At 34.7% G+C, this 12046-nt stretch overlaps 1 protein-coding gene across 1 annotated transcript in view; it reads right to left on the minus strand.

Moving 5' to 3' along the window:
- Positions 1–12046, minus strand: part of DPH6 (diphthamine biosynthesis 6) — a 190151-nt gene that overhangs the window by 39171 nt on the left and 138934 nt on the right. The window lies entirely within an intron of this gene.

The following is a 12046-nucleotide window of genomic DNA, read 5'->3' on the forward strand; positions in this document are numbered from 1 at the left end:
TGACTTTTGTTTGTACCAAAGGTTTTTGAAGAATAAAAAATGGTAGGAACTACCAAAACTACAGAAATGAATCAGCAAATTATTTAAGTTTTATTTGAAAAGTTGGAGTACGAAAGATTCAGTTCAGATACAGCAAAAATATAATTCAGATAGTTCTAAACAGCAGAATTACTCTGACCAAACCCTCTTAGAAGATAGAATGTGTTTTTTAAATAGCAGACCTCATTAAGAACATATATTTAAATTGTTTTCACATCAACAAGCATGTCTAATTAGCTAACTTGGTCAGCTACATCTGAGTAACTGAGTTATTTTCTTCTGATGGTTTTAAATAGCTTTCAAATACTCGAGCACCTGAAATTTTTTGACCAGTGGATTATTTTTTTCCTTACTTTTCCCTCAATTTTTATGAAGAGACAGTATATTAGCAATTTTTAATATTAGTGTCTTATCCCATTTTCTGTACACAGATAATACCTTTTTATATATATACTAGTTTGCTTACATTCCAGTATATACTGTTAATATTGTCCATTGCCTGACCTCTGAAAGGAAAAATAATAAGAAGGCAAATCTGTAATTTTGTCTGAAGTCGATAAGGCCATATAACTCGCAGTACCTTCAATTCACAAGCTCAATTTTCAACCACTTGCTCTCAACTTTGAGTGGAAGAAATAATGACATGTTCCAGGCACTTTATTTCAAAATTCACTCACAAAGTTATCGACAAGAATTTTGCACAGAATATCTTTGATTCTTGACCCATGTGAGCTGTTTACATGAAAAATGCACTTACTTCTATATTAACGATAGTGGAGTGCAATTCTATCCCAAATATGTAGCAATTACTTTAGCATTTCTGGTTTTGATATGGTAACAGAAATAGGGACAATTTGTCTCAAATTGCAATCACTTCAGTCATAATAAAATCTCACAGAGTACTGTTTGCTTTCAGTACTTTCATTAGGCTGGCCAGGGCTGTTATTAAGGTAGCTACACATAAATGTTATATTAGCACTTAACAGGAGCATAGTATTCTCCTCTAGGAGATGAATTCTAACCTTGTCAATATAATTCTGCTCTGAGTGCTGTAAAACAGTTTGAAAAGATGAAATACTGGAGCTTTGCACTGAGGAAAAAAAAAAAAAGTCATGTTCATTCAGGCTTAAAGGCCATTTTGCTGGCCCAAGGTGCTGAGGTACTGGTTAGAAAAAAACAGTCTAAAGAAGCTCTCTCAGGTCACATCAAGCACTAAGACAAACTCTTCTACTTCCCTGTACTTGTCTTAGGTTGTTAAATCAATTACTCGCTATTTCTGCTTGCCTTCAGCTGTCATTTAGAATATGAAGAACTACATGAAAATTAAGGCCAGGAGAAAGTACATTTCCAAATTTAACAAATGAGAACCATTCTGTGTGAAATGCTATTCATGGTGCACCTGTATGGTACATAACAATCATAACCTTTAACTTTAGAGTTTGCACAAAGCACAAATGATAGAGTTACTGGGGACTAATAATCTTTCACCAGTGGCTACAGAATCATATAGAAATACTTCTAACAGTGACCTCTTCTGACTTATTTTCAAGAAATCACTGATATTTGTGTTATACTTGGATGCTGTGTTTATGATTTACCTTTCAGAAATTTATGATTTTCTTAAAGAAATGAATATCTTTATAATAGCCTATCTAGTAAATGAAGATGAATGTATAAGGTCTGCTAAGAAATTATATGATGCTAAAACAGTATAAATAAGTATTAAGAGTGAAAAAAAGATCAATTATTTTGTTGGTTAAATTGCTTTTATAATTGATTCTGCATTCTCATCAATGAGATTTATCACTTCTGGCAGACAGCTGTGGTACTTTGAATAAAAACTTGTTTTTAGAGTTCTTCCCCAAGGATACTGTTAGACTGTTCTATAAAGGAGCACAGGTTTTGCTGGTCTTTGTTCTACAGCTTCAGAGTCCTGATCAGAAAAAAAATGAGGCAGAAGAGCATATAGCTTGGGTTATAATTTTTGAAAAAGAACTATTAAATAATTCTTGGGAAGCTCTAGAATTCTTGTTGAAAGAATTGAAATCTATTGGGGCAAACACTGTTGAAAGCAGTGATTGCTTAAAAGTATGCATTATCTGAATTTTACAAATCTTTACGAATTTCATTAATCTGTAGGTGTAGTTGTCATCTAAATATATTTGCCCTTTAACCCCATTTTTGGAAACTGAAAAATCAGTTTCCAAATTATTTTCATTTCATAGGAAAAGAACGTTGAAGTTTCTAATTTCCACTTGTTAGCCTTTCCATTGGATTTAATCATTTCAAGGAAGAAATACTACAAGGTAGCTCTACACTAAGAGAAGTTTGAATGTCACATGGAAAAATAAGGAGATCTAGAGGTTCAATGGCTGACTGCTGAGATTATATGGAGAAAGATTCTAATTATGTGCTATACTTTTACATGATCTGATTTAAAGAGGGCTGGGAAGGACAGCAGGTAACATCTGCTCTGCATCAGGAGACACTCTCTGGAAAAAAATGGTTCTACAATGACTTTTTTCAGGAATAGATGTAATCTGCATCATCTCAGAGACCACACTATGACAGAATTGCAATTCTGTCATGCTAGGAAATGGTAGATCCCAAAACTTTGGGCAAAGATTTGATAAGACCAAGTGATTTAGCTCCAACTGAATCACATTAGACTGTCCTCAAAGAATGTTTTATAATGTTTTCCCTTTGCCAACAGGATCATTTGCTACTTAATTTATCAAAGATGTAAAAGACTGAGATACAGAAAATTTGAAAAAGGAAGCCAAAAGGCAGACTTGTCTAAATACATGCATTGTATTTATATCATTCCATATATGCATTGTATCTATATCATGTCATATCCTGAGAAGGACTACAAACATTAACACACTGCTTTACAAAAACCCCATAACTCAACAAAGGACTTTTCCCACCTTGAAGAAAATACAAATACTCTTCTGGCAATACAATGCATGTTTCAATAACTCACAGGAGAAACTAAAGGTACAGAGTACATTTAAGGATGACTGAGAAAGTGACTCTTCTTTACTTCTATTGTAAACACTGAGAAAACTGCCATGCTAAGCTAAATGACATCTTGGAAAGTCTTCATGGACTGGTTAATAAAGAATTAAAGAAGCTGACAACAGTTAAGAAAACAAGTAAAGAAAGAAAACAAAGTGGGTAACTTTATGCCTCTGTAAAAATCCACAATTCACCAACATCTTGAGTAAGATAAACAACTCTGGATGTCTTAACTGAAAAAGGGCGTACTAGATCCATAATATATTTAGAAGAGGACAAGTATGATCAAAAGCTCTGGAGGGTCTGATTGGAAATGTTCTTCAGTCTTCTTAATGAGAAGACAGAGGCTTATGAAGTCATACATGACATAAAAAGAGTGGATAGGGATAAGAACTGATTTTGCACACTTGTCTTTTTGTACTAAGAGCTATGGACCATCAAATGACATTAGTAAGAGCACAGTTTCAAAATGAGCAATGGTGGTGATACCTACAAATCCTTGATGGAGAATGCCCTGGTTGCAAGAACTTTACAGGGATTCAAGGGGAGCCTGAACAGTTCTTAGAACATAGATTAAGTGGGCATTATAAAAGAGACATCATAAAATTGCTAGATTATTTTTAATTTATATGTTACTAATTTATATAAAGATTATGTTTTATATAACAAAATTTATTTAATCAATTTAAATATTAATTAAAATACTTTGAGGTTAGGAGAATATTAGAGTAGATTTATGCTTTTACTGGTTTTACTATTCACTTCTGCTGAGGGCTACTGTTTGGAGTCAAAATACCAAGCGAAGTCTATACCATGATCGCTTTTGTTGCATTCTTAAATAAGCATTTATGCTGATAATAGTGGCATATTTGGTAAAGAACTGGGATTTCTTCTTTGGACTTGCAGATTTTTCACAATTAGTCCCTTCCAACATTTCCATGATTCTAAAGGAATTTTATGTTCATCTGTGATATTCCAGACTGATTTTATAGATGAATTGCAAACACTGAGTCAAGTAGATGAATGCAGGTAACAGCTTTGAGAGGCTAAACTTCTTCAGCCTCTCAAACTTCTTCAGAGGTACTGGCACCAGAATATTGGGCTGGAAGAAGTGGGAGTTCAGTGTGGTTACTCCTTTTGAGTAAAAAAAGGTTCCTCTCCTCTTCCCTTTTTTCCAAAAGGAGGAACATACATATAGAACTGTAATGCTACTTTTAGGGGGACATACATATCTTCATTTCTGCCTTAACTGATAGAGACAGCATGAACACCTAAAATACAGCAGTCTCAGACAGTGCCAAGCAGGAGGTTTTTCTGCTTTAGACACTTGCCACAGGAACAGGGGTTTGGAGCTGCCTTACACTGGAGCCACCCAGACAGACTGCTCTGTGTTAGCCCCTCTAAAGCAGTTCTGTGATGGATGCTCAATCTCAACCTGCAAAAGTGTAAGGATGTTTGGTTAGAAATAGAAGGGGTTAAAAGGCTTGACTGAATATTTGTTGAAGGCCACAGTACTACAGTTATTAAGTTACTACAGTTATTAAGCAACATAAAATTCAGTAAAGTGTCTAATATTGAGAAATGAGAATAGGAACTTCCTGGACTTTGTGCCTAAACTGAAGTGAAAAGGCAGCTCGGTAGAAACATTTCTTAACTAACACTTTTATCAATGTGTTTACTTCAGAAATAGCTCTTTCATATCCCAAGAAGTAAGGTAAACAACAGAGGTTGTCAGTGGGTTTCTAAACTTGTAATTAACCCTACATAAGTACAAAGGTGTTATCTGAACTGCTTCATGCATTATACTCTCCTGAGCATTGCACTGATACAAGAAATTATCACACTGGTTCACAGTACTACCAAATCCTTGCATTTTCTGTGACTCAGTTCTTAGTAAAGATTCACTCAATTTACATTGTGCATATTCAGAGAGCCACAAAATACTCTCATGCTAATGAATGCCTGATGCATTCACAATACTGCTACAAACCAAACCAGAACCTAAAAGAATGAGCAGAGTTAAATGAAAAACACTTGGCAGTAAGGGTGGTTAGGGTTGTTTAAAACAAAACACTAAGTTTTGTTTTAAAGGTGCTAATCTTATAAATAGAATTCATTTTTTTGTAATACAAAAAATAATCCAAGGCAGAACTATTACAATTGCAATGAAAACAAAGGAATAATGACTTAAAGACAAACCTATCTTCAGTCCATTGTAAAAGTATTTAACTGTTTTGCTTAACTGAACTGAAAAACGTACACATTTTGGCCTTTAACATTTATTATATAAATTTGTTTGACTATCCTCCCTTTGTTCTAGATGAGAAGTATTCTTTTGCTTGTGTTAGTAAGGACTAAGAACTATCTATCTCTCAGCTGAATATGGAATCAGGCTATAAGAGGCAGAGATGAATGCATAATTGCTATCTCTACAAAGAAGTGACTTGGAGAACAAAAAGAAAGATACTGTGATGTTACTTTTAGAAGCTGAGTTTATGAAAACCTTATATGGTATGCATTATTACACCATTACAGTGGCAAGATTAACGTGCCTTTAAATAATACATTTAAAATTTCTTTTGCACTGCCTGCATTAAACAGAGTGCATCAAACTCTTGAGATCCAGTTTAAGCTTTGCTAGTCTCTTACAACAATAGGTTTATGACTTTAAAAAGTAAAGATTCCACTAGGAAAACTGCATAAGAATAAAAATGTCAGTTCCTAAAGAAAGTAGGATAGAAGCAATTCTTTTCAACATCCTAGTTTGTCTAATAAATAGGCCACATGCATTCCTGGTATAACATGTCTGAATTCAAATAACGAATACCACAGTGTTTTATAACAATAAAATTGCTAAGAATGCTCCTTTTGGAAAGCTTACAAAAATGAGAAAGTCAGACATTTAGTATTTCTTTCTGAAATAAAACAAATTATTTGGTGCATGTCAAAAAGACATTAACACAAAACTGGCTGACTAAAAATGAAGTCTTATAAGCTGAATATTTGTCATTGAATAAACACTGTAAATATAAAAAGAAACAAGTTCTTCAGAAATTTTAGTCCTCCCTACTCACTATTCAACATGTTGGACAAAGAAGGAGGTAGTTCAGTAACCACTGTGTCATGTAGAAATTATTTTGTACAATGTCAACTGGAAAACTGAGCCTGTACTTTGGTACTTTGGTGTTACTGAACCACGAAAAATTTAGAGCAAACCAACTGGTTCACTATTTTTTCTAGCAGCATCTGACACCACATTTTTGAGAGTAATTTCTTTTTTGTGCAGTCTTTAGCTATCTTTAGCAAACAGAAACATCAGAAAGGGAAAGCAATACAGGGGGAAAAATATGAGTATAGAAATTTAGAGGTAGTACTATTTCTCAGTACTATTTCAATCAATTTTTAAAATTAAATGGATTTCTAATTTATGTATTCTTTTGATATAATGATTATAATTCTGCCTGCGCATATTAGAGAAAAACACAAATTAAATTTTCACCGTAATAATTCTGAAAAAAATCTGCATGTAGCTATAGTAATGATGCAAAATTAGTAATTAGATACAAAATAGTCGGCAATTAACAGGCCAAGCATAACAGCTTAACTTTTCTCAGAGATGCATTTTGCAGGAGGATGAAATGACCATGTCCCAAGTTATTTTAGTGGTAGATAAGGAAATTTGAAATCTATACAATATATTGATGGCTATTACTAGGAATAGAAAAGGTGATGGGCTAAAATTTTATGGTAGTCAACCAAGTATATCAGAAGAAACTACCAGAAAAATTAAGTAACAACACTCTGAGGACCCAAATCCCATACAGTAAATTTGATTTATAAGTTGAGACAGCTTTCTGGTGCATAAAGGATATATTGAAATCCTTGCAGAATCAAAAATTTCATGATGAATGGTGTCTGAGTAGTGCCACTGGAAGAATAGGTAAGCATCACATAAAAAAGCAAAGCAAATATAGAACTCATGAAAACAGAGAGTTCATAAGAAACCAGTTCAATAACTTTACATGATCTATAGCTTATATTGCTCAAACAGAATAATTTAACAACTTGCTATTCTATCTTTTACAATGATTGTCAACAGAGACCAAGAAGTGGTATAAATTTTCATCATTTCTGTGTGATGGAAAAAAGGGTTCTGTTGAAATTTAAGACATAACCTTACAAGCTCTCTTTTGATTATATTTAGTACAGAAGGATATCATTTGCTTGTTAATTTTGTTTCTCTTTTCTATTGTTGGATCACTGTGTTTTTATCCTTTTATTTCAGAAACTGAGAAGCTCTGACAGGATCAAAACAAGAGCAATCAGTATCACATTTTTATGAAGACATAATCAGCTTTGAACAAGTCTAGAACAAATAAATAATTGAAAGCCTGAAAAATATACACAGAGTCTGCAATAACTAGGCTAACACCTCTGTTTTCTGGACTTATCAACCTGGAACTTTTCTTGCAAAGCTCAAATAATTTCTTGTTAGAATAAATGGAAAGAAAACCAGAAAATGTAAACTGGCCTGCTGAAAGACAGACACAGGCTTCTGCAAGCACAGTGACGGAGAAGCATCTCCTACTGAAAGACTGAGACTGACATTTTTTTCATCGTTCCTCAGGTAAGTATCACAATCTTGTTCTAACCCATCATCTAAAAGCACAGTCTCATCAGCCCCACAGACATCAAGTTTTCAACCACTCAATGAATTTTATACATTTCAATCTCTCTTCAAAATACCCTTCATAATGGTATGTGACAATCATGCCATGATCAGAGTAAAAGAAAGATTTTAAAATTTACAATCAGTTATGGTAAGCATGTGATAATATCTAATGAAAGATATACAATACCATTTCCCCATCATTTACAGATAGTTATAGATATTAGTTATAGCACTGATTATTCAGATAAAAACATGTTCAAAGTACTGCAGTAGAAGTGTCTGGACTGAGAAACTGAGAAGCACAGGACTGCCAGCAGGGCTGCCAAAAGGGCAAAACACCTGAAATGCAGAATTAGACAATTATTCTTAATTTTAAAAATGGACATGACTCTGATTTTCCCTCTTAAGTACTCCCACTGATGTGTCATGAGACAGATAAAGTTTTAAGTTTTGTTTATTATAGCTGACTTAGGAAGTGGGGGTTTTATTTTTTAATTTTTATTTTATTTAGAGAACGGTTTATTGTTTCAGCATAACTCTGATACAAGTGCTCTGATACAATATGAATACCTACACCTTTTTTCCCTAACTGAAAGGGGTCAAAAAAGGTTTTTCACTTTTGTGAAGTCCATACAAGCCTCTGTTTGTTTGCCTTACTCTGCAGAAGTAGCCATGCTACCATGTGTACTTACCAGCCTGACAAACCCTCTTCCTCCTGCATGCGAAGCTCAGCCCTTTCATTCTCACCCTGTGGCATGAAGTATTTGGAACTCCTGAGGTCTGATATATTTTAGTGCAAGTATACTCACAGAGTTCAAAATGGGAATTTCTGGGTGAAATGTAATGGTCTGTGATATACAGGTCAGAATAAATAATCTAATGGTGCCTTCTGGCTGTACAAGCCACTCAAGCTATGAAATCAGTTTTACCCAACACTTCTGCTCAGCCTTTCTTCCAGCACTGAAGTGCCTGAGCTCTAAAATCCCATACTGAGAAGGCAACCATCTTACTCATTATGGCCTTTAACATCCCTTGCTGATAATTTTAAATTTTTAAACAGCCCTACCTGTCGAGCTTCCTTTTATGTGTTCTCATAGTTACAGATATAATTTTGGAAGCAAAATATCTAAACACCAAGCATAATAAAAATGAAATGGGTTAAGGCTTATTAGCAGTAGGGAGCAGATGTAGCAAAATTCTGCCAGTTCCCCTACATTTCCTCCCCAGCAGGGATTTTCTGTCAAGCTGTGAGTTAGTTCTACACACTAATCCAGGCTGCTGTTGCTGCAATTGTACCTTCCTATACCTTGCTATTGTACTAAAAATTCACTTTGATTTTTGATTTCTTCCTTCTTAATAATAATATTTAAAGCAGTTCCTGCAGAGCTAAATGTAAATTCAAGCACCGCATGCTAGATGCTCAAAAGGGCATGAAAATGTAAAATTGATAAGAAAATAATTACATACTGAAAAGCTGTTTTATTTGCTTAAAAAATAGTAACTTTCTCTCAACGAACTAAAGGTTCCTGAGCCAAGACATAACCAGTTAATGACTGAAGTTAAGATCCTTGAAATCCCTCTCAAACATACATCATTCAATATATCAGTTACAATGTGGAAAAAAAAATGGTAAGTATTTAAGGAACAAAGTCATAAATTGATAGTAATACAAACTGAAAGCAATGAAGTCTGCCACATGAAACATGATCACAGACTGTCACTCTGAGGGTTTTTATTCTTCATGTGTAGTGTCAAAAAATAAGCACTTAGGAAAAAGAGTTGAACTGAAGTAAGGATGTTCAAGATGGAAAGATTTCATCTGAAAATCATCTGCAAGTGTGTACCCAAATGGGACAGAAAATGAGCAAAGTTAATGGTCATAATCTACTTTGTGGACATTATGGATAACAGATTTTATGATAGTATTTGAATTTTGGATACTGATTTCAAACACCTTTTCTTTGAAAGTCTGCTTCCTTCTGAACTTTGACAATGAGTTCTGGAACCAATTTTCAAACCAAATATCAGCTTTCTCCTCACATATTCTAATTACATCATCTGTTCATCTGTACATCTACAGGACCACTAGCTACTCTTGTCACATCTGTAAGTAAATTTTGTAGAATGCAAGGAAGAAGATTTTGATGTTGCAGAAGGCAGAAGAAAAACAATTTGAAAACTCTGATGGCACTACTACCACCAACTGTTAGGCTCTCCCCATTGCAGTAGCCACCTTTATTAGTAAGATGATATAAAGATGTGCAATTGAAAATAATTTCATAAAATCACAGAATGGCTTGAGTTGGGACCTTGAAGATCATCTAGTTCCATACACCCTGTCATGGGCAGGGACACCTTCCACTAGACCAGTTTGCTGAACCGGGCCTTGAAGGGACCTCTAGGGATAGAGCATCCACAATTTCCATGGGGAACCTTTGCCAGTCCCTCAACAGCAGGTCCATGTCCTTCCTGTGCTGAGGACTCCAGAGCTGGATACAGTCCTCACGGTCAGGTCTCACCAGAGCAGAGAAGAGGAACAGAATCATCTCCTTCAACCTGCTGCCCATACTTCTTCTGATGCAGCTTAGGATATGATTGGCTTTCTGGCAAGCAATTTCATTTTGAATGTGGTGCTTTTTAGTACACAAATTTTTACTGGAAAATACATTTATATTCCATCTTTTGTATATGAATATTTTTGAGGCAAATATTGTTTTCAACAGACTAGTCAGTTACTTTCATTTTTTAATATGGTATGACTGCAAAACAAGGTCGACTAAATGGCACAGCATATGATTATTAGGGCTTCACATATCTTATTTTAACTCAAGCCATTTACATTGACCAATAATGTCCTTCATACAGTTTGGAACTTGGATTTTGCAGGACCAGTTTTCTCCCAGTTCAGTGTTACAGGTGTCAAACTCAGATGATTGCAATTCAGGCAGAGGCAATTTCTTGAAATACACTATACTGGGCTGCCCAAAAAGTTAGGAAAAATCCTCACCCTTGCTCCAGTTTTTATTGTCAAACATGAATACATTACAATAAGCAATATACAATAGAATACTTTGGTGTCTCAACCACATCCCCTCCAAGCACTGCCAAACCCCAGCCTTCTTGCTGGGTATGGGTAAAGTAGGAGAAAGTCTTGATGCTGTGCAGGCACTGTCCAGCAACAGCCAATATTGGTCTGCTATCAAGACAGTGCTAGCCACAAATCCAAAACACAGCACTATAGGGGCTGTTGTAAAGAAATTAACTGCATCCCAGCCAGACCCACTATGACAGAAAGTTCACAATAACCTAAAAGTTCTAAGGCAAGTTTTAGTGAATGTGTAGCCATTCTCAGCAGTCACTGCAATGAGCTATATGGAAAGCAAATTTGTTCTAAACATGAAGATATGTCTCACAGATTACTACTGAAATAATGGGATCTTAAATCACACTTCTGAAAGCAGGTGATTCCATGAACAGAAGATTAGAATGAAAAGTTTTCAGTAAATGGCCTTTAAGTGATATGCAATAATATATATCCTTGTTAAAAGTTGTTATACTAAGAAAAAATACAAACATATATTCATGGATATGCTTGTAATGTATATATATATATATATGTGTGTATATATATATATATACACATATATAACGTCTATATACATATATTTGTATAAAGGAGGGAGGGAAAAGAATCTGTAGATGCATATGTCTCCTCCATGTAGCTCTGTGGAACATGCCCAGAGAGCCTATGAGACTATGTATTACAGAGTTGCTATCTGCAACTTCACTCAAACACTCTTTTGACAAATTACAATAATTGTTTACCAAAATCACCATCTTAATTAAAAATGGTCGACAATTAGTATTTTCTTCAGCTAACAGTTACACTATCCTCTTCAGACTTGCTTCTTTATATATATATCTATCTATATATGCAAAAGTAGCTCTTTTGGTCACCTACAGAAGATTGCCAGGATGTCTCCACAAAGGTGCTTACAAGTGAGATGCATAAAGACCTGCATAATATAAACACTGAATAATGTCCAAGATAAAATCAAAATTAGATTTTAAGTGTTACCAGTGGTGTTTATGGTGTTACATCCAAAGGACTGATGAGAAGTGAACAGGTATCATATCAGCTGGATACATTTTTATTGTCCATCAATGAAGCTGAATAACAACAGGGAGGAAGCTGAATGTGATTATTCACTGCTAGCTGGCATGCACGTAACTGGATATTGACCAGGGAGCATTGCTCATTTTTGCTGTGCAAAAATGTAAAGATGTTTCAAGATAAGATAGCTCACTTTCACA

The sequence above is a fragment of the Pyrgilauda ruficollis genome, unplaced genomic scaffold (genome assembly GCF_017590135.1).
Source record: "Pyrgilauda ruficollis isolate IOZ18807 unplaced genomic scaffold, ASM1759013v1 scaffold14, whole genome shotgun sequence".
Lineage (NCBI taxonomy): Eukaryota > Metazoa > Chordata > Aves > Passeriformes > Passeridae > Pyrgilauda > Pyrgilauda ruficollis.